The sequence below is a fragment of the Aphelocoma coerulescens genome, unplaced genomic scaffold, assembly GCF_041296385.1.
Source record: "Aphelocoma coerulescens isolate FSJ_1873_10779 unplaced genomic scaffold, UR_Acoe_1.0 HiC_scaffold_291, whole genome shotgun sequence".
NCBI lineage: Eukaryota > Metazoa > Chordata > Aves > Passeriformes > Corvidae > Aphelocoma > Aphelocoma coerulescens.
Genome location: NW_027183635.1, coordinates 105702 through 132883, shown reverse-complemented (window position 1 = coordinate 132883; position 27182 = coordinate 105702). Strand labels below are relative to the sequence as shown.

Here is a 27182-nt window from a genome sequence, read left to right as displayed (position 1 = left end):
CATCTTAAGGGTTGTCTTTACATTGTCAGTGGGAGGCGGGAGGAAGGTGGGAGGAGGAGAGTTCTAAAGGTGGTATAATTTTTTTCTTTTCTTCTTTTAGGTCTGTTAATAAACTTCTTTATATTCATTCAAGTTGGTGCCTGCTTTGCATTTCTCCTAATTCTTATCTCACAGAAGATAAACAGCAATGAGTATTTTAGACCAAACCACTACACTAAATTGGTGTTTCCGCCCGGGTACAAACCCAACCCGCGACAGCCTAATATTAACAACCAAAGGCCCTGCGGAGGAAATTAGGGAAGAGATAATAAGCCAAGTGTTCCCAGGAGTCTGGGCTACAGATGTACCTGGGAGAGCCAAAAATGCAACCCCAATACAGATCAAACTCAAAGAAGGGAAACAACCAGTTAGAATTAAACAGTACCCCCTTAAAAGGGAAGACAGGGAAGGAATTGGCCCAATAATTGAAAAATTCTTACAGTTGGGATTGTTAAAAGAGTGCCAATCTGATTTTAATATTCCTATCCTGCCTGTCCGTAAACCTGATGGATCTTACCGGGTGGTCCAGGATTTACGGGCTGTTAACAAGATAACTGAGGATCTCTATCCTGTGGTGGCAAACCCTTACACTCTGTTAACATGTTTAACACCAGAGCTAACTTGGTTTACCGTTTTAGATCTAAAGGATGCCTTCTTTTGCCTCCCTCTCCATGAAGCCAGCCAGAAAATTTTTGCATTCGAATGGGAAAGCCCTAAGAGTGGGCGCAAAACCCAGCTCACATGGACGGTGTTGCCTCAGGGATTGAAGAACAGTCCCACCTTGTTTGGAGAACAGCTCGCAAAAGACATAGAGTCCTGGGAAGCCCCACCAGGAGAAGGGAAGCTATTGCAGTACGTGGATGATCTCCTAATAGCTACCCGAACAGAAGAAGCTTGCACAGCCTGGACGGTAAGCCTCTTAAACTTCTTGGGACTCCAAGGGTACAGGGTATCCAAGAAAAAGGCTCAGGTGGTGAAACGGAAAGTGATCTATCTGGGCTATGAAGTCAGTGCTGGGCAACGAACTTTGGGGCAAGATCGCAAAGAAGCGATATGCCAAACCCCCAAACCCCAGACAGCGAAAGAGTTACGGACTTTTCTGGGGATGACGGGGTGGTGCAGATTGTGGATTTACAATTACGGGCTGCTCGTGAAACCCCTATATGAACTCATTACAAGGGAAAGCAGAGATCTCCAGTGGACAAAGGAGGCTACATGGGCCTTCAGCCAGCTAAAGAATGCCCTCATGTCAGCTCCAGCTCTAGGACTTCCAGACGTGAGTAAGCCATTCTTTCTATTTTCCCATGAGAAGCAAGGGATCGCCCTGGGAATACTAGCACAGGACCTGGGCCCATACCGACGGGCAGTTGCCTATTTCTCTAAGCAGCTAGATGCAGCAGCCAAAGGATGGCCTGGGTGCCTCAGAGCTGTTGCAGCAGTCGTGCTAAACATCCAGGAAGCACGCAAGTTCACCTTGGGTCAGAGAATGACTGTGCTGGTATCCCACACGGTGTCTGCGGTGCTGGAAGTGAAAGGTGGGCACTGGCTCTCCCCACAAAGGTTCCTGAAATATCAAGCCATCATGGTAGAACAAGATGATGTAGAAATAATGGTAACTAACATTGTCAACCCAGCTTCCTTTCTCAGTGGAAATCAGGGAGAACCAGTACGCCATGATTGCCTGGAGACTATCGAAGCCACCTACTCCAGCCGCCCGGATCTGAAGGATACCCCTTTAGACAACGCAGAGACCTGGTTTACTGATGGGAGCAGCTACATCATCAGTGGAAAGCGACATGCTGGGTATGCAGTTACCACCTGCCAGGAGGTGATAGAATCCGGACCCCTGCCAACAAACACCTCTGCACAAAAGGCTGAAATAATCGCCCTAACTCGTGCCTTAGAGATGGCAAAAGGAAAGAAAATAAACATCTATACAGACTCAAAGTATGCGTTTGGAGCTGTGCACGCACACGGGGCCATTTGGAAAGAAAGAGGACTGTTAAATTCGCATGGAAAGAACATCAAACATGCACAAGAAATAATGCGGCTGTTGGAAGCAGTCCAGCTACCTGAGAAAGTAGCAATCATGCACATAAGGGCACATCAAAAGGTGAGCTCAGAATTGGAAGAAGGAAATGAACTGGCGGACAGAGGCAAAAGAAGCAGCAAAAGGTGAAGTAACAACAACTGAAGCCTTGATCCCAGATGGACAACTTTCCCTAGAGGGTAAGCCAACATATAATAAAAAAGACAAGAAATTGATTAAAGATGAAAAGGGAACATTTAACCAAGAGGGATGGGCTATCACTGCAGGAGGAAAAGTAGTTATTCCCTCTCATTTGCTATGGGCCGTAGCTAGAGAGGAACACCAGAAAACACACTGGGGAACAAATGCCTTATATAGCTACTTAATTGGGAAAATTATCGCCAGAAACTTATACGAAACTGTTATGCAAGTAACCCGACAGTGCAACCTTTGCCTCCAGACTAATCCCAAAAATACCCCTAAACCAAAATTGGGCCAGATTGGGAGAGGCCATGGGACGGGACAGCAGTGGCAGATTGATTTCACAGAACTTCCAAGAAAAGGGGGGTATCGATATTTGTTAGTGCTAACAGATACTTTTTCAGGATGGCCAGAAGCCTTTCCTACTAGGACCGCTAAGGCTCGAGAAGTAACCAAGGTGTTACTACAAGAAATAATACCACGCTTCGGAGTTCCAGCCACAATGTCCTCAGAAAGGGGACCACATTTTATTTCAAGGGTGGTACAACAAACTAGCCGACATTTAGGCATAGATTGGGAACTCCACACTCCATATCATCCCCAGTCGAGTGGCCAAGTAGAGAAAATGAACCATTTGATTAAACAGCAAATTGTGAGATTAGGGCAAGAAGCTAACCTACCCTGGCCCCAATCTCTTCCACTTGTGTTGTTACGAATTCGGACCAAGCCCAGAATTAAGGAAAAGCTAAGTCCCTTTGAAATACTTTATGGGAGACCATATGGGGTACAGAAAGGAATATCTACCCAAACAGGGGAAGAAACGCTAACCACCTACATGATTGCTTTAGATAAACAGCTTAGAGAAATTGGAAAACATGTGGCTGGAACTCGAAGTCGAAGCTTGGACGGTCCTGTACACGGCATTCAGCCTGGAGATTATGTATATGTTAAGTCTCTTACAGAAAAGACTCTGGAGCCACAGTGGGAAGGACCATTCCAGGTGCTCCTCACCACTTACACCGCGATTAAGATCAGAGAACAGAGCGCCTGGATTCACCATACCCGAGTAAAGAAGGCTCCAGAGACCCCTTGGAAAGTGACCCCTGGAGATGATGAACTGAAATTGAAGTTTACCCGAACAAAATGAAAATGTTAGGGTGGCACACAAGTATAACCCAGAAAATTGTTTTTCTTACAGTTATAATTGTAACCTTCAGCCAGGAAGTTACTCATAGGAGAGAAGACATATGGTCCCAAGCCTTTATGCGGGTTACTGGACTCATGGGGAAATATTCTGATTTAAAAAATTTAAACCTGTTGACTATAGTCATACACGGAAACCAAGTGTATACAAAGCAAGAATGGGAAAAACAAAGAACTTGGCAGCTCCAGGGGACTGTAGGAGAAAAAATCAAGATTGGATGCCGAATGATTAACGGGACTACTCACAGAAAAGCGACCCAAATCAGTGTCTCAACTACTTCTACAGACAAACACCGTGAAATCTGTAGTTACTCAAGTGAAGCAGATTGTTGGTATGATTTTACATTAGTACAGACTGTTGAAGTGGTTTGTCTTTGGGGCCAAGACAGTAATGGGCTCTCATTCAAATTCCAGATAAATGCCATGGCTAGGCCCACTATGACCTACTCTGGCAATCAGATCCAAACCCAGGTCACACCACTTAAATCTGAGCCAAAGGTTTATGAGATTGGCCCTTATGTAGTGAGGAACACAGGCCAACAATTACTGCTGTTTAACCCAGAATGGTCTCTTAAGCGTGTAGAACTACTAATGCAAATTAACATTTCTGAGATCCAACCAGCCTGCTCCCCTTTAATTCAAACATCCCTTGAAGGGTGGACAGCCTGGCTGCAAAAGCAAACCCCCCTCATGGGCAGAATGTGGAGAGACCTGACTGGCATGCTGGGAACAGGACTGGGAGTTATAAATGGGATTCAGAGATACTGATGAATAAATTGGCCACAGCAACCAGTGACCTGACCAAATTAAAACAGCCCCTACAATCTTCCCTATTAGCATTAGGAAACAGCCAGTGGCAAGTCTCAAAAATACTCCCAGACCTCATGAAAATCAGCAGCCTGGACCACGAACTGATATTAAACACACTTGGCACAGCTCAGGACAATGTCTCATTAGCCCTTAGCTGCATACAGGCTCAATTATGGATGCAGTCCACAGCTTCCTTTTAATCATAAGAGAGGGTAATGAAGGTGTATTTCCTATTGAAATCCAAGGAGCTGTTTGGGACAATGCTACTAAATTAGAAAGAAAGCTCCAATCCTGGTGGACCTTGGTAAATTTCACCTATGACCCAATGACTAACATAGCTACTGCCTTTGTGCCTACGATACGGAATGCCACAGTTTATGTAATTCATCCTATTGTTGCATTGGGACTAAACCATAAAGGGACAGTTTTCTACCCCTCTGAACATAGAGTATGGGCTCGGATGGTAGGAGAAGAATGGCAAACGGTAAATTTAGAATCTTGCATTACACGGGAACAACAAGGATTTATCTGTGAAAGTAATACACTTGATGCCAGAGACATAGGTCTTGATACAGAACAAGGCATGTGTCACTTTGAGATCCACCCAGACACTTCACCAAAAACTGTACTTGTATATGTTGGTCAAGGCTGTGTGTGCTTAAGAACTATCTGCACTTCAATGATGATAGATGACAATGTTATAAATGTAACTGCCAGGAATCACTCTAATTTTTGTATTTGTAATTTTGCCAAGATTGTTGGGTGTGACTTTTCGTATTTAGCACCAGTCGTATCTTATCAATTAATAAGGTCTAACTACACCATTTACCATAAATTGCTACCCACACCTATTGGGATGGACCTAACATTAGTAAAGCAATTAGTAAAACATCAGGACCTCATAGAGATTTTGAGAGAAATCCAAAGAAACGGGGAAAAGACCTTAGTCACCGTCCATTATAACACACAAGAAATCAGCAGAATCTTGCAAAGAGTAAAACAAGACGCAAGCCATAACTGGTGGGACTCGCTTTTCGGGTGGTCACCTACCGCAACTGGTATCCTAAATACGTTATGTCACCCCATCATTGTCTTATTAACCTTGGTTAGTACCTGCCTCGCGCTGTCTATCGCGTTACTTATTTGGAACTATAGAGTACTAAAAGGGCTATCAGTTCTAACTACTTTGTCAAACGCACACGGAAAAACATTAAGAGATGCCTACCAAAAAATTCATTAGGAAAAGAATTTAAGTATTAGTAAAAGAATTTACTAACTCTTTAGAAAAGGGGGGACTGAATCAGGGGGATGGGGAGCAGAGGAATTCGTTTGTCAGGAGCAATGCATCTAGCTTGGTCAGCATAGCAGAGCAGGAAGAGAGAAGATAAGAGACCGCTGATAAGACCAGCGGGAGTCTCAGACAGACATCCTGCCTCATCCCAAAACTAGCTCAAACCAGTGCCAAAGCTTAAACCCAGGCCAAAGGTATAAAAGAGCATGCGCAGGAGAGAAAGGTGAAAAGTTCAGACAAGGAAGACTCCCCTGACTTCATCACAAGACCCCCGAGAGACCCCTACCACAACCACCAAACAACACTGCACAAGCGCTCCGTGGATGTAAATGACTTTTGAGTTCATTATAATACGAAGCGAGGCTGGGCGGGGCTAGGCGATGAATATGTATGAGTTTGTTAGGAAACTTAATGAATATGGAACTTGTAACCCAGTAAATACCGAGCTGAATGCAGCTGTCGGCACGCGTGATTTTGGAGGAGCGATCCCCCGTGCGTCCCAGCGCTGGAATAAAGCATACCCACCTACTTTACTACTTATTTAGTAGTGGAGTTCTGTCCGCTTTTCAGCGTCTCCAGTGGACCTTGGAACACAGAGCTGTTTCCAACCAGCAAAACCATCTTTGGAAGCTTCCCTGGAGGAATCTGGGGCTGTTTCTTGGGAGCTCAGCTTACTCCAGGAGGTGTGAAGGCTCTGGGACCTACCTGGGAGGAGTCTCGGGTGGGTTCCAGAGCAAAAATGTAACTCAAAAGGAGAAAAAACATACTGGAAACCTTCCTTGGAAGAAGGAAGGCCTTGTGGGCCTGTGGTTATCAACTCAGGTGCCCAAATTAGAGGTCAAAAGACTCCAGGAGAATGCTGGGAGGAATCTCAGTTGTTACAGGTGAATTATTGAGAGTTGGCTTTCCCGTATGTTGTATGGGCTATGAATTAATCATGAGTTCTAACATTGCATGGTCAGAGCTGTTCAATGGTTGCTGGGGTGCTCTGGCTGTGGGTTGGATTTTACAGGGGCTGGATGATCTGTGTGCTGTAACATCACTGCTGTGGGGTGGGCAAAGGGCCGGGCTGTTGCCAGCCAGACTTGGAAGGCACCACCACAAAAGGAATGGGACTCCAACCAGTGAGGAGCCTGAGGGCCACAGCACCAGAGCAGGGCAGGCTCCCAAAAGATTGACAAGGGGATGGGACTATGCAAAACAGGAAATAAATATGCATCAGGCTGATGCAATCACAGGGGTATAAAAGGCAGGATGGCCATGCTGTGGGCGAGCCTCTGGCATCCAGTCACGCTGCCAGCGCTGCCCCTTTTGCTTTGCCATTTTTATTGAGTTCTCAGTAAATTTTAAGAACTCCTTTCCATATCGGATCTGGGTCGTTTATAACAGTTCCAGGGGCCCCGCAGTGTCACAGTGCTCCCTGCACACCCTGAGGCCCCACATCAGCCAGCCCAGGCCATTGCCACGCTCCCAGTCACTCCCAGCATGATCCCAGTGACTCCCAGTCTCTCTCAGAATATCCCAGTTGCCCCCAGCATGCTCCCAGTCACTGCCAAGTCCTCCCAGTTACTTCCAGTATGATTCCAGTTGCCCACAGCCACTTCCAGTCACCCTCAGTGATGTTCCAGTTGCTCCCAGTATATCCCAGTTGCCCCCAACATGGTTCAAATTGCCCCCAGCATGCTCCTTGTCACTCCCAGTATGATCCAAATCAGCCTCAGTGCGATCCTAGTTACCTCCAGCATGGTTCCACTTGCTCCCAGTTGCCCCTAGTACAGTCCCAGTCACTGCAAGTATGACCTCAGTGGCCCCCAGCACAGACACAGTCACTCCCAGTTGCTCCCAGTTTCCCCCAGCATGCTCATTCCCAGTCACCCCAGTTGCCCCAGCATGGTTCCAGTTGCCCCCAGCATAATCTCATTCATTCCCAGTATATCCCAGTTGCCTCCAGCACACACCCGTCATTCCCAGTTGCTCCCAGTAGCTCCCAGTAGCCCACAGTATGGTCCCAGTGGCTCCCAGTATTTCCATGTCCGTGCTCCCAGTGCTGCTCCCAGCCCTGATCCGTGGGGATGGGAATGTCCCGCTCCCTTCCTGGGGCAGGCTCACACCTGAGCCAGGTGTGCAGGGCAGAACCTTGCCCTGAGCCCAAGCCCTGTCTCCCCTGCAGGATCTGCTTCCCATCGGCCTCTTCCTCCTGCGGCCCCACGCCCAGCTCGGTGCTGAACGAAGGGCGCTGGGCCGGGGTCATCCCCCGGCAGGGGCTGCGCACCCCCTCTGCCCCTCCCCAAATTCCCTCCCGGGGCAGCAGGGGCTGGCTCAGGAGCCCTGGGGCTCCTGGGGCTCCGTGCTTTCCTTCCTAAGGAAAAGAACCGTCCTTCTCATCCAGGCTCCCATGGCCAAAACTGAAATTCTACCTCCCAAATTCTGTCTATCCAAGGATTGCTCCCAGACAAAAGCTGCCATGAGAGACAGGTCTGGCTGCCCTCACCCATGGTGGCCACCTCTCATCTTCTCCCAAAACACCCAGACTTTGTGCTTTTCTTTCATGTGGAAAACACCCATCCTTCTCAGCTGTTGCTATGACCCAGCCCACTGCTGGGCTGGGGCAGTGAGATGCCGATCAACCCCGGACCCTCCCGTGGATCGAATTTCCCCGGGACACAGACTCGCAGGGTGTGGTCGATGGGCGGCTCAGAAGCTGAAGTCACATCCCCCCAGGGCTGCGCCTGGCTCCAAACTGCCTTTCCCTGTTTGGGAGAATTCCCTCTTACTCGGTTGTTCACTGGTTCTTTGTTGTATCTCCCAGTAGTTCTTGTTGAATTGTATCCTCCCCCTGGCTTGTAACTCTTTGGTTGTTTTCCCCTTTCCCCACGGTTTCCAACCCCCCTCTAAAACTGAGGGAAAAGCCTCTCGGCAGGATCCTGGATTAAGATCATTGCCATGTTCTGGTTGCTAAACTTCTGACAATAAACCTGTTGGAAGCCAGACCAGAACCCTCTCTCTCTTCCTTTATCTCCCAACTAACGTGAGCCGATAGCATCAGCTCCTGCCGTGTCTCCTCTGCACAGAAGCCAGCGAGCTCAGCCAGCAGCACTTTTCCTGATGCCAAAGTTGCTTCTGCGACGCACAGAAGTAACGCAGCTGGACTCTCTCTGAGCGAGGGCACGCCAGAGCTCGTGCAGCGAGCACAGAACTGCGTTACTCGACAAGGTGCCCATGGCCAAAACTGGGATTCCACCTCCCAAATTCCCAATATCCAAGGGCTGCTCCCAGACAAACCTGCCAGGACAGACAGATGTGGCTGGCCTTGGCCTCTGGTGGCTGTGTCTCATCTGCCCCTGAAACCCTGGGGCTCGGTGCTGCCCTTCCTCTGGAGACCACTGTGACCTCGCGTGGCCTCGTGGAACCCAGGGGCCGTTGTGACCCTGCAGGGCTGGTGGCACCAAGGGAACCATTGTGACCCTGTGGCATTCCATGGAGCCAAGGGGCCACTGTGGCACTGTGGGCCCCAGAGAACCAAGGACACCTTTGTGACCCTGCAGGGCCCACGGAACCAAGGGAACATGGAACAGCTCTGGCTGCCTTGGGCTCCTAGGGCCGCCTGGCAGCTCCGGCTGACCTTGGCATGGCGAGAGCTGCTTCTCACCTGCCCTGGAGCGCTGGGGCTCCGAGCTTTCCTTCCTGTGTGTGTTGGTTTGGCACGGCCTGGTTTTTGGTAGCGGGGGGGCCACAGAGGTGGCTTCTGTGAGAAGCTGCTGGAAGCTTCCACCATGTCTGGCAGAGCCGATCCCCGATGGCTCTGAAGATGGACATGGCACTGGCCAAGGCTGGGCCACTGAGGGAGGCTGGTAACGCCTCTGTGATAACAGATTTCAGAAGGAAATGAAAACATAGTGGGACACAGGGTTTTTGTAGTCAGAGAGGAGGAGGGGAGAACATGTGAGGGAAACAACAGGGAGACACCAAGGGCAGTGGAGAAGGAGGGGGAGGAGGTGCTCCAGGAGCCAGAGCTGAGATTCCTCTGCAGGCCGTGGTGAGACCATGATGGAGCAGCTGTGCCCCTGCAGCCCCTGGGGATCCACGGGGGATGCAGAGATCCACCCGCAGCCCCTGGGGATCCATGGGGGATGCAGAGATCCACCCACAGCCCCTGGGGATCCCTGGGGATGCAGAGATCCACCCGCAGCCCCTGGGGATCCACGGGGGATGCAGAGATCCACCCGCAGCCCCTGGGGATCCCTGAGGGATGCAGAGATCCACCCGCAGCCCCTGGGGATCCACGGGGATGCAGAGATCCACCCGCAGCCCCTGGGGAGGTGCCCACACCGGAGCAGGTGGATGCCTGCAGGAGGCTGTGATCCAGGGGCAGAGCCGGTGCAGAGGGGCCCTGCTCCCAGGCTGGAGCAGCCTGGCCTTGAAGAACTGACCCCATGGAAGAGTGACCCACGCCGCAGCAGTTTTGGGAGGACTGCTGCTCGTCAGATTGGACCCACGTCAGAGACGCTCACGGAGAACTGTCTCCCGTGGGAAGGGACCCCACGGTCTCACAGGGGAACAACTCCTCTCCCTGAGCAGCGGGAGAAGCCACAGGAGATGAACTGACCACAATCCCCATTCCCTGTCTCCTGTGCCATGGGTGGGAAGGATGGAGGGGAGGGGGAAGGTGTTTTGAAAGCTCTTCTTTCGCTTCTCATTATCCTGCTCTGATTTTGTTATTAATAAATTCACTTGATACCTGTAAGTTGAGCCTGTTTTGCCTGGGACGTTGTTGGATGAGGGATCTCTCCTGGTCCTTATCTCAACCCATGAACCCTTTGTTATATTTTCTCTCTCCTGTCCAGCTGTGGACAGGAGTGAGAGAGCAGCTTTGGTGGGTGCCTGGAGTCCAGGCAGCATCAATGCACTAAAGACCTGAACAAAAACTCCCTGGGCAATGATTCCCCTGGGATCTAAAGCCCCCACCCCTCACACGACAGCCCCGTCCCACAGAAATGTCAGCCACTGAGCCTCTCGCTCTCCACGGCTTCACTGCTTTGGTGCCCAGTGGTTGCCACGGGGCCACCATGGCCCCTCTGAGCTGGGTTTGGGTGGGGTTTTGGTGGGTCTGCAGTCCCTGTTGTAATGTGGTTGTTCCAGTTCACAGACCACGATCTCTGGGCTGGCCACTCTGGGGATTTATTTTTAAGTCACGTTTAAGCTGCAGCTTTGTCCATTCTGTTATTCATGTTCAGGTTGGCAGCTCCAGGACTCGCTGTGATCCACCTGTGACTCACATGCCAGGGCCATAAAATTCTGAAAAACTTCACTGATCAGCCCAGCACTTCCAGCCACTGCTGTCTACTTTTAAATAACACAAATCTGTCAACCCCTCCTGTGCTCAGAGGACAGCCACAGAGCAGGACAGCAGCGCAGCAGCCAGAGCTGAGGACTCCCCCAAGGACAGAAGGACAGCGTGGAAGGATAAACAGAGCAGCTCTGAAAGCACCGAGTGCTGCTGCTGCCTGGCCCTGCTGCTGTGCTGGGACTCAGCTTCTCTCCCCCTCTGCACACAGGCACTGCCCTGCCAGATTCAGATGAGGTTTCAAAGGAAGCATTTCTGACCAACAAGTTGCGGCTGGATCCTTTATTTTGCTAAAGTGCACAGAGGAGGTGATTCCTCATTTCCATTGTCTGTGGGCAAAATGTGAGGTGCAAGCAGTGAATTCTAAATAGGGTGAATGATCCCAGTAATGGGATGATGATGGGATAAATAAGGTTTCATTGTGCACAACATTATCACAAAATGAAAAAGGAAACCCTGCACACACACAACCACTCTGAAAAACTTGAGCAGACAGGCTGGGCCTGCACTGAGTTACACTGCAGCTGTGGAGAACAAAACCGGCACTTCATTGCTGCGGAAAAAATCCAGCCATCATTTTCCTCAGGGCATCCCTGAGCTCCTGGTTCCTCAGGCTGTAGATGAGGGGGTTCAGGGCTGGAGGCACCACCGAGTACAGAACTGACACTGCAACATCCAGGGATGGGGAGGAGATGGAGGGGGGCTTCAGGTGGGCAAACATGGCAATGCTGAGGAACAGAGAGAGCACGGCCAGGTGAGGGAGGCACGTGGAAAAGGCTTTGTGCCGGCCCTGCTCAGAGGGGATCCTCAGCACAGCCCTGAAGATCTGCACATAGGAGAAAACAATGAACACAAACAGCCAAATACCAAACAGACACTGACAGCGATGAGCCCAAGTTCCCTGAGGTAGGATTTGGAGCAGGAGAGCTTGAGGATGTGTGGGATTTCCCAGAAGAACTGGCCCAGGGCATTGCCCTGGCACAGGGGCAGGGAAAATGTATTGGCCGTGTGCATGAGAGCGTAGAGAAAGGCACTGGCCCAGGCAGCTGCTGCCATGTGGGCACAAGCTCTGCTGCCCAGGAGGGCCCCGTAGTGCAGGGCTCTGCAGATGGACACGTAGCGGTCATAGCGCATGACGGTGAGGAGGGAAAGCTCTACTCCCATGAAGAAGACAAGCAGAGACACCTGAGCAGCACATGCTGAGTAGGAGAGGTGCCTGGTGCCCCAGAGGGAATTGTGCATGGCCTTGGGGACAGTGGTGCAGATGGAGCCCAGGTCGCTGAGGGCCAGGCTGAGCAGGAAGAAGAACATGGGGCTGTGCAGGTGCTGGCCGCAGGCTCCGGCACTGATGATGAGGCCGTTGGCCAGGAGGGCAGCCAGGGAGATGCCCAGGAAGAGGCAGAAGTGCAGGAGCTGCAGCTGCCGCGTGTCTGCCAATGCCAGCAGGAGGAAGGGGCTGATGGAGCTGCTGTTGGACATTGGCTGTGTCTGGGCATTGGGTTCTGCCACGGAGAAAAAGACAGTGAAGAGTTAGAGGAGATCTGTAAGCACAGTCAAAGCCATTTCCTGTACACCCTCCCTGGAACACACACAGACACCCTTTGGTGTTTAAGAGTTCTGAGGTTTTTGTTTTTAAGCTCCCCCATATCTCTCCTGGTATTCTTGGGTATCAGAAATCCTCAACCTTTCTGCTTCACTCAAGGAGAACAGAGCAACTTTTGCAAGGCAAGATGATGAGTGGAGACTCAGGGGAGGTGCTCTGTCATTCTGACCTGCTCAGAGTTTCTCTGTTTCACTTTTCTCAAATGCAGAATGTTCACCCTCCCATGTTTCCCTTAAAGATCACCAGGTGCTGCTGGGAGCAGATGGATCCACCACAGACCCCCAAATGTCCGTCCCTCTCTCAAGGTCTCAGCACCACATTCGTAGCCGAGGACACACCGGGCTCATTTCACCAACCCAACAGCATTTTCACACTTGTAGCATCTCTGCTTTTCTCCTCTCTCTGGGCTTTCAGATAACACAAGGATGCTCCAGGACAGATTTGCATCCTGGAGGAAACTCCCAGCTTGGAAGGAAACCTCGGGGAGAAAGCCAAGAGTCCCAGAGCTGGCACTGGATGAAGGGAGATTGAGCTGCTGCCCTGGCTGCACTGACAGCCCTGCCCAGAGCCGGGCACTGGGGCCAGCGTCACCCTGAGCCAGCTGTGCCCCCTCCCAGAGCCCCCAGGGCCGGGCAGCTGCTCCCAGCCCTGTGCTCTGCAGAGGGAACTGGGCCCGGGGCTGCAGAGCTGCCCCACGGCTCTGCTGCAGCTCTGCCTGCACAGGAGGGGCTTCACGCCTTGGAGCCCCGGCCCTGAGGGCAGAGGCTTGGCTGGGGGGCACAGGAGGGAGGGGGCTTCTTCAGAGGGAGGGGCTGCACTGGAGGGGATCCTGTGGGGATCTCTAAACTCTCCCTGACACATTGCTGGGTTTGTTTTCTCTCCTTCCCTGATCTCATCTCTGCTTCCTGGGGATTTTCCTCTGGAGCTGTTTCCCTGTGCCTGATCTCTCCCTGCCAGCACTCACAGACCCCAAATCTCTGTGCACTCTCCTTGGCCCTACAGAAACCTGCCTGTGTGCAGGGCACTGGCTGGGGGCAGGTTCTGCTTGCAGCTTGGAGAAAGGACAGCTCAGACTGAGCCTGATGGGTCCAGCCAAGGTGATGCTGGTGCTGTCCATGGGCACAGAAGTGGCTGAAAGCACATGAGGGATCTCCCGTGCACCTGCTGATCACTAAAAGGAACAGTTCAGATGTCCCAGGGACCTGACAAAATTCATAACACCTTTAATATTTATCCTCCCTCCCCGCCATTCTCCAATGGCAGGAAACTGAAAACAAAGTCTCAGGAAATGTCCTCATTTCTATCAAAATCCTTGTATTGGAAATATTCTGGGAGTGATCAGAAACCCTCAGCCCATCAGAGCCTCATGAGCATTTCATCTCCCCTGCACTCGAGATGCTCTGAGTTGTACTCACAGAATCCGTAGGCACTGGTAACGCAGCGTTTGGAGCTCGAGGCACCAACTCTGGCGTGCCCCAGGTCAGAGTCATTCCAGCTGCGCTACTTCTGCCCATCGCAGAAGCGACTTCGGAATTAGGAAAAGAGCTGCTGGCTGCGCTAGCTAGCCGGCTTCTCGGCAGAGGGAACACGGCAGGAGCCGATGGGATCGGCTCATGTTAGCTCGGAGACAAAGGAAGAGAGAGGCTGTGCAGGTTTGACTTCTAACAGGTTTATTGTTAGCAGTTTCGCTACCCAAACGAGCTCGGAAGGCTGCAATCCCATGTGTTGGTATGTGATGGGATTGGTGGGATCGGCTACTGAGGCTTTTCCCTCAGTTTTATACGGAATTTGAAAACCCCGGTGAAAGGGGAAAACAACCAATGAGTTACAAGCCAGGGGGAGGACACAATGTCACAAGAACCACTGGGGGAAACCGAGAGGCGGGAGTTATAACAGAACCAATGAACGACTGAGTAACCGAGAATTTTCCCGAACCGAGGGAGGTGGCTTGGACCCGGGCACCGCCCAAGGGGTGCAGCTGAGGCTTCTGAGCCGCCCAGCGACCTCTGAGTCGGCCTCCTTGGGGAACTCGATCCAGGGGAGGGGCTGGGATTGATTGGCATCTCGCTGCCCCAGCCCTGCAGTGGGCTGGGTCACACCAACATCTCCCCCTTCTTTATTACTTTGAAATGAGGGGGAGGCTTAAGGGATTTCAAAACCAAACACTTAACAATGGGAAAGGCTAATAAAATTAACAACTCCGTAAAGAAACCCCATACGATGTCCTTGATAATGGAAGGAATCCGCCTGCTGGAGCTCCCGGTGCAGAGGAGGAGCTGCAGCAGCAGGTGGGACAGCAGCAGGTAGGATGTCATCACGCTGTCAAGGGAGGTAACTTTAGGAACAGTATAACACAAATAAAATTAATATTAATGCAATCAACTTAAATAACAATGGGTCCCTTGGACTCCCCCTCTTTCAAAACAAAATGAGGGGTCATTTTGGGAAGGGAGACGCATTTTAAGGAGATTGGGAGGTGGAGGATTTGTTTTTCAGGCCTGGAGGAGGAGTCTTTTTTCCAGGTGGCTTGGTTTTTCTTCTTTTCCAGGCTGTGGCAGCTTCTTTCCTTTGTTTGGCATCCGCAGGTGGTCTCAAAAAGGGTTTGATCCACTTCCCAGGGATCCATCTTGGACCCTCTGGGGTGGAAACACATCCGTAGCCTCTGCCCCGGGTGACTAGGGGGTACAGGCCACGTATTTGTAAAGTGTCAGGGTCTTTTATTAGGACCTCAGGTCTCTCAGTCAGTTTATGTTTGGCAGAGTTTGTGAAGTGTCTCATGATGGGAGGATCAGGTTCCTCATAGGAACAGTTTCAAAAGTTCAAAGTGAACAACGCTTTGGACAGTCTTGTGATAGGGGCAGAGATCTCACTGCCACCTTTTTGTTGTTCTAGCAGTCTTTTTAGTGTTTGATGTTGCCTCTCTACGATGGCTTGGCCTGTGGGCGAGTGAGGGATGCCAGTGATGTGATCCACACCCCACTCACTCATTGTAGATGCAAAAATGCTGCCAGCAAGGATTTTCTTGCTATTTTCTAAGTCCGTGAGAGACTTTTCTCTCTCACAGAAGAGGTAGCAGGGTATGTAAACAACCCAGACACCTGCAACCTTGAAAAGTCTTGTTTATGGTACAGTAGAAAAATATTTTGACAATGGATGTTTTAGGATTTTGGCCAATCACCCCAAGGGGTGGCTGGCCCTTTGTCCAATTAGACTATGAGGAAAAAAGTCTATAAAAGAGTTTGTAAAATAATTAAATAAATCAGTCTTGCTGCACAATTCCTGCCTGCTGGATCTTCTCCTCCTCCTCCTCCCTATGGCTGCGGGACACGGTGATATACCCTAGGGCCCAGGCCTGCGGTAATATTTGGTGCATGCAAACGTAATCTGCACTCTCTGACGTGTCCTGCACGCTGCAAGCCAAGCCGAATTTCCATAGCGGTACTCTTTCTCTTTTCTTTCTTTTTCTAAAATCTCGTGTTTATTCTCTCTTTGCCCCCTCCAGCCCTTGTCCCCCTCCCGGAGGTTTGTGGGGCACTGCTGTCCCTCAGCCCTTCCTGCCCCGGCACCCGCGGCCGCTCCGGTGCCCTCAGGCCCCAGCTCAAAGCGAAACCACAAAACCCTCTGGAAAGAAAGCCGGTCTGGGGGAAAACCCTGCAGGGGGAATTGAATGCCACGGACAGCGATTGCTGAGAGTTGGAGATTCCAAACACTCCAAGGGGCCGGAGGGAACCACGCTGCGGCCTCGGGGCCTCCCTGGGGCACTGCGGGGACCCCCGAGCAGAGCGACTCTTCCCGCTCCCCAAAATCCGCAGCTTTGGGTCAGCTGAGGAAAGGAGCTGGAAAAAGGGGCTGGAAAGGGGCTGGAGCCCGAGGGGACCCCTCAGCCTTGGCCTGGAGCAGCCGCAGGAAAATGCCCCGGAAACCAAGGAAATCGATGGAAGTAATGAGGAATTTTTGAACTCTTTCCGCTGCTGTTTCCAGAAAGTCCCGGCCGGATCCTGCTGGGAGGAGCCGGGGATGGGGTGGGGCCTCAGGGCTTAACTGGGGAGAAAAGTTGAATTGGGGCAAGGAAACTTTAATGGTGGGGAGAAAATGTGAACGGAGGGGATTTGAATGGGAGGGGATGATTTGAATTGGGCAGAGAAAATGAATTGGGGGAGGAGCCCCCCAGCCCTCGGCTGTGCCCCGAAGGTGCTGCCAGCGGTTCCCCTGCTCCCACCCCCCGGGCTGGGGGCGCGGAGCTGCCGCTGCTCCCCAGGAATGCCACGGGATAAAAACTCCACTCAAGCTTTTATGTTCCCAGTCATTCCCAATAAGATCCCACTTGCCCCCAACAAGGGGGCAACAACTGCCATCCCAGTTGTTCCCAGTCATGTCCTGTATGGTTCCTTTCACTCTCAGTCCCTCCCAGTAGGAGTAAGGTACAGCCCCAGTCACTTCCAGTATGAACCCAGCCACTCCCATTCAGTCCCTCTATGATGCCTTTTGCCCCCAGTTGCTCTAAGCATGATCCCAGTATGAGTCCAGTCACCCCCAGGATGATTCCAGGTAACTTCCCAGTATGAGTCTGGTTTGATCCCTGTCACCCCCAGTATGATCCCAGTCACTCCCAGATACTCCCAGCACTATGCCAGTCACTGCAACATGACCCTGTCACTCCCAGTATGATCCCAGCATGACCCCAGTATGGACCAGCTGCTCCCAGGATGATCCCAGTTGCCCCCTGCATCTTTCCAATTGCTCCCTTTCACCACCACTGTGGTTCCAGTCACTCCCAGTACAATCCCAGTCATTCCCAGTATGATGTAAATCACTCCCAGTATATCCCAGCAGCACCCATTGGCCCTCAGCATGTTCCCAGTAGCCCTCAGGGTGGTCCCAATACATCCCAGTATAATCCCTGGTGCTCCAAATCTGGCCCTGCCCAGTCCTGATGCTGGTCCCAGTGTATCCTGGTGTCCCATTCTCTCCCAGTTTATCTCATTCTGTCCCAGTCCATTCCGTTCCCTTCCCGGCAGCCACCGCCGTTTCCCAGATCCTTCTGCCCTCCACCCCCCAAAGCTGCCCCCCTGCCCCCCAAGATGCTGACGGGGATCGGGGGCTTCGTGTTGGGCTTCGTCTTCCTGGCGCTGGGGCTCGGCTTCTACCTGCACAAGCAGGTGATGGGGGGGCCCGGGGGTCGTGTCCCCCCTCCCCTGGAGCTCTGTGCTCCCCCGGGGCCCCCCAGCCCGGTGTCACCCCCTTTGCTCTGCCCACAGAGCTCCTGAGCCGCCGGTGGCCGCAGCCCCTCCCCGTGGCCTCGGGCCCGGCCGGGACCCCCCGCTCCATCCCCGCGCTGATTTTGGGGGTCGTGTGTCCCCCCCAGCCCCGCTGTCACTCTGCCCCTGCCCGGCTGCTCCCAGTGTTCCCAGGAAGGCTTCCCAGTTCGCCCCGGTCCCGTTTATTGAGGAACAGTGGGAAGGGACTTTGGGGGATCCCGCGGGGGGACCGAGAGTGGAGGGGGCAGAACCGGCCCCAGGATGGATCGAGAATGGGGACCCCCGTGTGTCACCCCTGTGTCACCCCCCCCCCGGGGGGCCCTTGGGAGGCACCTGAACCCCAAATCGGCACCCAGCGAACCCCAAAGGCGCAGAGACCCCCCCCTAAGCCGCCCCACAGCCCCCAACGACCAACCAAAATCCCCCGCGAGTATCAGATAATCAGAGAAGGCGTTGAACAACCTTCAGCCAATCAGAGCGCGCGGCGCTGGTGACTCACCAGTTGCCAGGCAGACCCGCAGCGCTCAGCGCTCCCCACCCGGACCCCGCCTGCGCCCCCCCCTCGCCCCCAGCGCCCCCCGCCAGGGGAATTTGAGGAGGGGGCGCGTGGGGGGCGCCCAGGCCGGGCCCAGAGCCCAGCGCTGCCCCAGCCCGACCTCTCCCGGCTCCATCCCGGCTCCTCCCGCGGGATGCGACTGCGCTGGGAAAACGGGGGGCCAAGGGTGGGCGCTGGGCCCAGGGGGAGCAGGAGAAGGGGTGGGGGAGGAGGAGAAAGAGAAGGAGGCACCTTTTAATGATATTTTATTGAGTCTCATTTTTTAGAGACCAGGATCAATACTCCCCAGCCGTCAGGGCGAGTCCCTCAGGGCTGCGGGGCCCTGCTGCCGGCTCACCCCGTGCCAGCCCAGCGCCAGCGCTCAGCGGGGCTTTGGCTTCCCGTGCCCTTTCCCGTGTCCCCAGCCCAGCGTCACCACCCCCGTGTCCCCAGGTCGTGCCCCACCCCTGCCCCCCTCCCCCTTTGTCGAGACACGGAGGATGAGCATTTCCCCACCATCCACCCCAAGAGTTCCCCCGAGCCCATTTCCTCTCGTGCTTTCCCTTGGCAGCAGAGCCCCACCCCTCCTGGCTGCCCCCTCCTGTCAGGGACTTGGAGAGAGCCAGGTCCCCCCTGAGCCTCCTTTCCTCCAGGCTCAGCCCCCTCAGATCCCTCAGCTGCCCCTCAGAAGTCCTCCAGAGCCTTCCCCAGCTCCATTCCCATCTCTGGACGTGCTCCAGCCCCTCCATGTCTTTCTTGCACTTTGAAGCCCAATCGCTGCCCTGTCGCTGCAGGTGCCAAAATCTCAGGGAGACTCCTTGGAAATGGGGGTAGAGAGGAGCCCTTCAAAGGGAAACGTGTGCAAAACTGCTCCCAATGGCCGAGCGGGTTTGGTGCGGCTGCGGGAGGAAGAGATGCTCCGGGACTCCGCCTCGGCCCCGGAGCGGAGCGGCCCGTGCTGGCGCGGGGCGCGCGGGGCTCGGCCGTGGGGCGCGCGGGGGGGAACGGACACACGGGCACCGGACACACGGACACGCGGACAAACGCTCCCAGCGCTTCAGCGGCAGCAGCGGCAGCAGCGGCAGCAGCGGCAGCAGCACAAAAGCAGCGAGTCCACGAACCCTCTGCGTCCCTTCTCCTGCTCCTCCTCTCCCTCTCCCAGTGTCTCGCACCCTCTCCCGCTCTCCCTTTCGTTCCCCAACCCCCCCTCCCGCGGCCTCCCTCTCCCCAGGCCCGGCCGGGCCATGCCCCCGGCCCGCCCCCGGCCCCGGGCGGGGCTGCCCCCTCCCCGCCCCCGGCCGTCCCGCCGCGGTCCCGCCTCCGCCCGGCTCTCGCCGTCCTGGCTGTGGCGCTGCTGGGCGGGCATCAGTGCCTGGCTCCTGGGCAGCATCGCCAGCCCCTGGCTCCGGCTGGCCCGACCCCGACCCCGGCCCCGGCCCCGGCCTCGGCTCCTCCCGGGGCCCGCCGGGGACACAGGCGGCGCGGCCGCTCCCGCCGCCTCCGCAGCGTCTTCCCCGCTCCGAGCTCCGCCGCTCTTGAGCGCGGCCGCCGGCCCCGAGCCGCCGGTGGCCCCTCCAAAAGAGCCCCCATGTGGGGATGGCCGGCCCGGGGCGGTTGAGCGGCGCTCGGGGGCCGTTCCTGGCCCCGGGCCGAGCGCTGACGGCCGCGTCTCGCGGGCACGGAAGGCGCAGCAGGGCCTGAAGGAGCGCTACCGGCTGGGTTCGCTGCTGGGGCGCGGCGGCTTCGGCAGCGTCTTCGCGGCCACGCGGCTCTCGGACGGCGCCCCGGTGAGTGGCGGGGCCGGCGGCGGGCGCAGGAGGCGGGGGGCAAAGGAGGAGGAGAAGGAGCATGGGGCTGGGCACGGCGGGCGGCGAGCTCAGCCCGCTGCTCCCCTTGCCTTGCAGGTGGCCATCAAACGGGTGCCGCGGAACCGCATCGGCCATTGGGGCGAGCTGGTGAGTGAGCGAGGGGCAGCGGGAGAAGCCGGGGCGCGACGGGCGGGGATGAGCTGAGGCCCGGCAGGGTGGAAGCCGCCAGAACACTTCGAGGGAGAGCGGCCGTGGGGCCAGCGGAGCGCGCAGAGCGTCCCCGGCTGGCTGAGGGCTTCCCGAGCCCCGGCACGGCATCAGCTCCGCTGACAGCACCGTGCTCCTCCCACAGCCCGACGGCACCCGAGCACCACTGGAGATCGTGCTGCTGGACAAGGTGTCCGCTGGCTTCCCTGGCATTGTCCAGCTGCTGGAGTGGCTTGAGCTCCCCAACACCGTGGTGATGGTGCTGGAGCGCCCGGAGCGGTCTTAGGACCTCCTTCACTTCATTTGGGCACGGGGCTTCCTGTGCGAGGAGGTGGCGCGGCACCTGTTCCGCCAGGTGCTGGAGGCCGTGCGGCACTGCACCAGCTGCGGGGTCCTGCACCGGGACATCAAACCGGAGAACATCCTGGTTGACCTGGCAACCGGGCAGGCCAAACTCATCGACTTTGGCTGTGGCACCTACCTGCAAGCCGCAGCCTACACCAGCTTTGCAGGTGAGCCCACGCAGGGGGAGGCTCCTGGTAGCGGCATCTCACAGCCCAACATCTCACGGCCCAACATCTCACAGCCCAAAGCCAGCTGTGGCAGGGGGGATTCTCCCTTTTGCTGCCAGTCATGGCAGCTGGAGTCTTCATCTGAGCTGCTTTTGAGCGGCGCTGGCTGAGGGGCCATCTTCCAGCCTTGCTGGCAGCCTTCGCCAGCCACTCTGCCCAGGACTGGCGCTGGGGCTGGGGCAGCCAGCGCCACAGAAACACCCGTGGGTGGGGGTAGCAGAGAGGGGGGCCCAGAACCTGTGCTCCAGCCCGTTTGGTGTGCAGGCGAGACAGGGCTTGGACTGCTCTGCTGCCCGTGCTTGCCTTGGCTTAAGAATGGTTTCTGGGGCAGTGCAGGCAGGGAGGATGAAAGCGTGGTTTTTCCCCAGCACCAAGTGGGTTTTTCCTTTGCATGGAATGCTCGGGCCTTGCCAGGGCTTCCGCTGCCCTCTTGCGACACCAGCGGCTTCTTTTCCAACCCCCAGTTTGTACGCAAGTCCCAGGTGCTGGCAAGAGGGCAGCGGGTCACGCCGCGTGCCGCTGCTGCGGCCCCCGCATGCGCAGGGATGCTGGGGCGAGGCTCTGGGAGCAGGCAGCATCCCCTGATGAACTCCACCTCTATTCCATAGGAACACCGTCCTACAGCCCCCCGGAATGGACCCTGTTAGGCTGGTACCACGGCGAGGCAGCGACCGTCTGGTCCCTGGGCATCGTGCTGCACCAGATGGTCTGCGGGGAGCACCCTTTCAGGAGGGGCTGGCACAGCACCTGGGGCCGGCTCTCGCTCCCACGACGGCTCTCTCCAGGTGGATCCTCGTCTCTGCAGCACGGGGGGAATAGCAGTGCTGGGAGACAGCAGCGGGCTCAGGAGCATCCCGCACTGGCAGCTGCTGAGCAGGTGGCAATGTCCTGCTCTCCTGCTCTCCTCCAAAAGAAAGAATTGATGGCAAAGTTTAGGCACAGCCCTGAGCACACGCAGCATGGCCTGGCCTTGGCAAGAGTGGGGCAAAGCGGACAGGAGCCTTCTGCAACTGACTGGCGCTTTCTGCTTTCTCTCCGCAGAGTGCCAGGATCTCATCCGACGGTGTTTAACCGTGCTCTCCTCGGAAAGGCCCTCATTAGAAGACCTGTCCTGTGATCCTTGGATGCAGGATATTCACATGCCATAGGAGAAGGGAGAGAGCCACGTGCACGCTTTGACCCAGGGAGCCGGTAAGTTCCAGCTGCACACGCGCCTTGGCAGGAAGCAGCAAAGGAAGGCAGAGATTTTGTCCTGCCTGAATCGCTGCGCAGGGCTCCTCAGCTGGGCACGCGCAGCCCTGCTGCTGGAGCTGAGCTGCTCTTCCCAGCACTGGTGGCCCCCATGCCAGCTGCTTTTGCTTGTTCTGCTTCAGCGACAGCCGGGGCCCTGGGCAGAGCACTGACAGCCTGCTCCAGCCCCAGGGAAGAAGGAGCCCCTGGAGAAGCTGTGCCAGGTGCGGCTGCTGCTGCTGGAGACATGGAGGGTGACATCAAGGATGACAAGCTCTTCCTCCACCTGGCAAGCTGAAGATGATGGACTTCAATTGTGGCACCTTCTCCAAAGCCAGGCTCCACAGCGAATTTGCAGATGAGTCCACACGCAGGGGGATGCTCCCAGATTTGGGCATTGCACAGCCTGGCCGGGAAGCAAAGGTTTCCCCCTTTGCTGGGGCGGATGCAACCAATTCTTCAGTCGGCTGCCAAGCTGCTTTTTGGCAGGGCTGGGGGGATGGGCTGGGCTGGTTTTGAACTGGGAGTCTGCTCCTGGCCCTGCCAACAGCCCCCAGCACCCACCGTGGCCCGCGCTGGGGCTGGGGCTGGGGCAGCCAGCCCGACACAAACAAAGCCCCATGGTGGGAGCAGAGGTTGGACACCAGAAGCTGTGCATGGGCTGCTTTGCTCTGCAGGCAAGGAAGGGCTTGGGCTGCTCCACTGCCCTTGTTGGCTTTGGGCTCAGCATGACTTTTGGGGGCAGTGCAGGGGGAAGGCAGAAAGCGTGGGCTGCCCTGGCCTGTGGGTGGGTTTTTCCCTCGCATGGCGGGCTTGGGCCTTCCTCAAGGCCCCAGCAGAGAGAAGATTTTTTACCTTTTTCCTTGTTTTCCCTTTTTGTCTGTAATCTCTTTTCATTGATTTATGGTTTGTTTTTCCAAAGGAAGCGTTCTAGGTGCTGTCTGGTCCGGATGGCGAAGTGCTTGGGAGCAGCTGTGGCGTGGATGGGACGTGCCCTTGGAGAAGGGCTGAGGACACCGTTTGGGAGCAGCTTTTCTTCTGGCGGCGGGAGGCGCGAGGTGGGTGCCCGTCCCCTTGGCACGGCTGGGATAAGGGCTTTTGGGAGACACAGAGCTGGGAAAAAACATCCCTTAAACACAGCATAGGAATCAGTGTAGATACAGACAGGAGAAGTATTCTGTGCCTCACGTTGGAAAACACTCCAAACAGCTCTCAGCTCGCCAGCTTGGGCGCCGCCTTCCCCTCTGTGATAATTCCTTCACCTGAGGAGGTGTGCAGGGCTACAGCCTTGTATTTCCACACCTTTCCTTCTCGCTTGGCAGAAGCATCTGTAAACCAAGAATTTGCTGACTGTTCAGGGGAAAAAGGAGGGGCTACTTTAGTGACTGAGGCAGGTTTGTCTTGGCTGCTACCCAAGTTTTCAGTCTGTTGGATTGCCAGATCTTTTACAGCTCCTTCAGTTACTGAGAAGACGCTACAATAATGTTCAATCTGAGCATACCACTCCCTTCCTGAGGCCCTCTGGGCCACCCCGTCAGGTGGGGGGGTCCCAGTAGAGACTGCCTTCATAACTTTGAAAGGGCCTCTCAAAACAATTGGTTGTTGTTGTGCAATCTTCTCCACTTCTAGGAGAGCTAAGCTAACCACAAGCAATCCTTTCTCCCCGGTAGTGTATCTTTTTTCAGCATCTTTGAAGCCACAGGAGTAAAAACCTACAGGCCTCGTCGGACCCTCAGGACCCCGCTGCCATATGTGTACTGACAGCCCTGAGGAGGCAAATCCCCATTCCACCTGGAAAGGATCTGTAGGGTGAATAGGGCCCAGGGCTTGGTGAGCTGTTGCTTCAAAAATCAACAATTGCAATGCTTCTTCTTGAGAAGCACTCCATTCCCATTTTACCCTTTTCTCAACAAGTCATAAAGAGGTCTGGCAATTATGGAAAAATCTGAGATGTGTTTTCTCCAGAACACTAATAATCCTAAAGCATGTTGGAGATCTTTTTTGGATTTGGGCATTTTAATCTGATCTAAAGAGGTTAGGGTTATCAGGTGGAATACATGTCATACCTCCTTTCCACCAAATTCCCCAAAATTTCACTTCGTGTGAAGGGTTTTGGATTTTTTCGGAGGGAATTTGCAAATCAAGGCTTTCTAAGTGGGAGATTATTTTCTGTTTGGTATCTCTCACTCCTTCTATTTCATCTCCCACAAGGATATCATCAATGTATTGATAAACAGCCACATTGTCAGCTTTGGGTATTTTTTCTGACTCTTGGGCTGAAGCGTGATGAGCCAGGGTGGGGGAATGTTTGTACCCTTGGGGAAGCCTAGTGAAAGTGTATTGCTGTCCTTCCCATGTGAAAGCAGAACGGTCCATATCTTCTGGCTGTAAAGGTATCATAAAAAACATGTCTTGGACATCTATAGGTGCCATGATTGAATGAGCCTTTTCTTGAATCAATGTTACGATTTCTGCCAGATTTGGGACGGCTGCTGTAAGAGGGTCTGCGTTGGCATTTAGCCTGCGAAAATCTATTGTCAGCCTCCACTTCCCATTAGGCTTTCGTACTGGCCACACCAGAGAATTGAAAGGAGAATGAGTATGAACTATTCCTCCTTGTTCTCGCAGCTCCTGTATCACTGGCTTGATGCCCTCTTTGGCACCCAGGGGAGGGGGTATTGTTTCACATCAGTTACTTTGCTGAATGGTAGGGAGGGTGCGGCTTGGAGCAGTCTGACGTTAAAACGTGGTGTGCCAAAAGACCACAGGAGACCCTCTGAGTCCTCCCACTGCCTCCCAGCAAGGGCATTCATCCCTAATAAATTGGTTGGAATATCTCCAATCACCATATGAATAGAGAGTTGGTTTTCCTCTCCAGGCAAAGTGAGCTTGACTAAGGCCACATCCATAGATTCTGTCGTTCCCAAGGCATTTAAAACACAATATGGGTTCTTTGTTGGGACAATTGCACACCTCTGGGCATCTTTCTTTGTCAGCGCAGAAATTTGTCCCCAGTGTCAATCAGAAAAGTTACAGGTGCCCGTTTAGGGCCTGTAATAGCTGTGACCATTATATCGCCTGTTTTATTTCTAGTCAGCATTCTCAGGTATACCCATGCTCTGTCTCTTCGCCCACTGACAGGAGATGGAGGGTCTGGTTTCCCTGGTTTTGATCACTGGTTAGAATCACTTTGTTGCTTTTGTACTTGAAGGCAGAGGAACGCACTGCCTGAGGAGAAAAGGGCAGACAGCCCCGTTTCTTTAGATGTGAAATCACATACTACATGAAATCATGAAATGTTCTCGGGTTTGGTTTTTTAACAAAGTGTCCTGTTTTAAAAGTCACCTGTCTGCTAAGGAAGGCGGGAACCTTCCTGCAATGGCAAGAAGACTGCTCTCTCCAAATCATTATAACTTCGAAAATGATGGGGCTGAAAAAATGCAGGCAAGGAGTAGCAGTTCTTTAGTACAGAACATGCCCGGAACAAAGCCCAGCACAAACCCAGGAGGTTCCCCCGCCGAGGGTCGTGGTTGCCCTTTGCTGTAGTTCCGGCCACGCCCGGCAGGGGCCGCTGGCGGCTGCGGCGGGCGCGGGGCGGGGCCGGGATCCCGCGCGGCCGGCGGGGGGCGGGGCTAAGGCCGCTGCGGCCGGCGGGGGGCGGGGCCAGGGGCACGCGCGGCCGGCAGGGGGCGCTCCGCTGCACGCTCGGACCCTCAGCGGGGCGGGGGGAGCGGCGGCTCGGACACAACGGAGCCGAGGGAGCGATTCCCCGGGCACTCAGGGCACGGCGGGCACAGCCCGGCTCCAGGCGGAACACCGTGCACCGTCTGTGCGTTCCCGAGCGGCAGGGAGGCAGGGAAAGCAGGCACATTCGATCACATTGCCGAATTGCAGCGTAGCAAAGTCCCGAAGCCGAATGCACAAAAGCTCCCTCAGCAACCACGCAAGCGACTGCCGTGATCCGGAAGGGAAGCAGGCAGTTTTACACCGCAGTCACTAAATTCCAGGATTCCCGTAAGTCTCGGGCAGAGCGTACACCTTTTGCACGATGTGCGACTGCCTGGGCAGCCTTTAAAAACACGTGCCCTAAAGCAAAGCCCTCCATCCTCCCCAAGGTTTCCCGGCTGCCAAACCTAAAGATACAGCGACAATCTTCTTGGTGCAAAAGATCATGGGATAGATACCTTATGGTTAGGAACCCCCCCAAGCCGGTGTCCTTCCAGGGAGTTGGAGAGAGAGGGAAGGTCCTCCCCGAGCCTCCTTTTCTCCAGGCTGAGCCCCCCCATCTGCCTCAGCCGCTTCTCCTCAGACTTGTGCTCCAGAGCCTGCCCCAGCTCAGTTCCCTTCTCTGGACACGCTCCAGCACCTCAAAGTCTTTCTTGCAGTGAGGGACCCAAAACTGACCCCACGATTCGAGTGGGGCCTCAGCGGTGCCCAAAACAGCAGGACAGTCACTGCCCTGGTCCTGCTGGCCGCACTGTTGCTGACCCAGGCCAGGATGCCAATGTCCTTCTTGGCCACGTGGGCACACCTGGGCTCGTGTTCAGCAGCTCTTGGCCAGCACCCCCAGGTCTTTTTCTGCGGGGCCATTGGAAATTGCACAGAACGGTCAGCGCAATGTGGGGAGTTTAGTAACAACTGCAGGCAGCCCAGTCTGATTTAGGGACTCTGTGGCCGCTTTGCTAACAAGTCAAGGTGGCCCAGCTCCCCTGAAGGGCTCTGTGGCCGCCTAAAGTAACCAGCCCGTAGCGCTGCAGGGGGATGTTGTGAGCCAAGTGCAGGTGTAAACGATGTCCTTGGACACCGATTCCCGCTCTTGCAGAACGTTTGGGTTTCTGCAGCGATCCCTCCTGCCCGGCCGTGCTGGCGGCGCAGCCCCGGAGGAGCGGCCGCTCCGCGAGGGCCCCGCGGCCGCCACTCCCCAGGGCCCGGCCGAGCGCTCGGCGCGCGCAGAGGGACAGGGGGCGGAGCCTGCGCCGCTCGCGCCGCTCGGGCCGCGGGCGCAGCGCGCGCCACCAATGGGGAGCCGCGGGACGGGCGGGGCTCGGCGGG

At 54.9% G+C, this 27182-nt stretch overlaps 1 pseudogene; it reads right to left on the bottom strand.

Annotated features, from left to right (window-relative positions):
• Positions 1-11326: 11326 nt before the first annotated feature.
• LOC138101414 (olfactory receptor 14J1-like) lies at positions 11327-12396 on the bottom strand (annotated as a pseudogene).
• Between the last annotated feature and the right edge of the window lie 14786 nt (positions 12397-27182).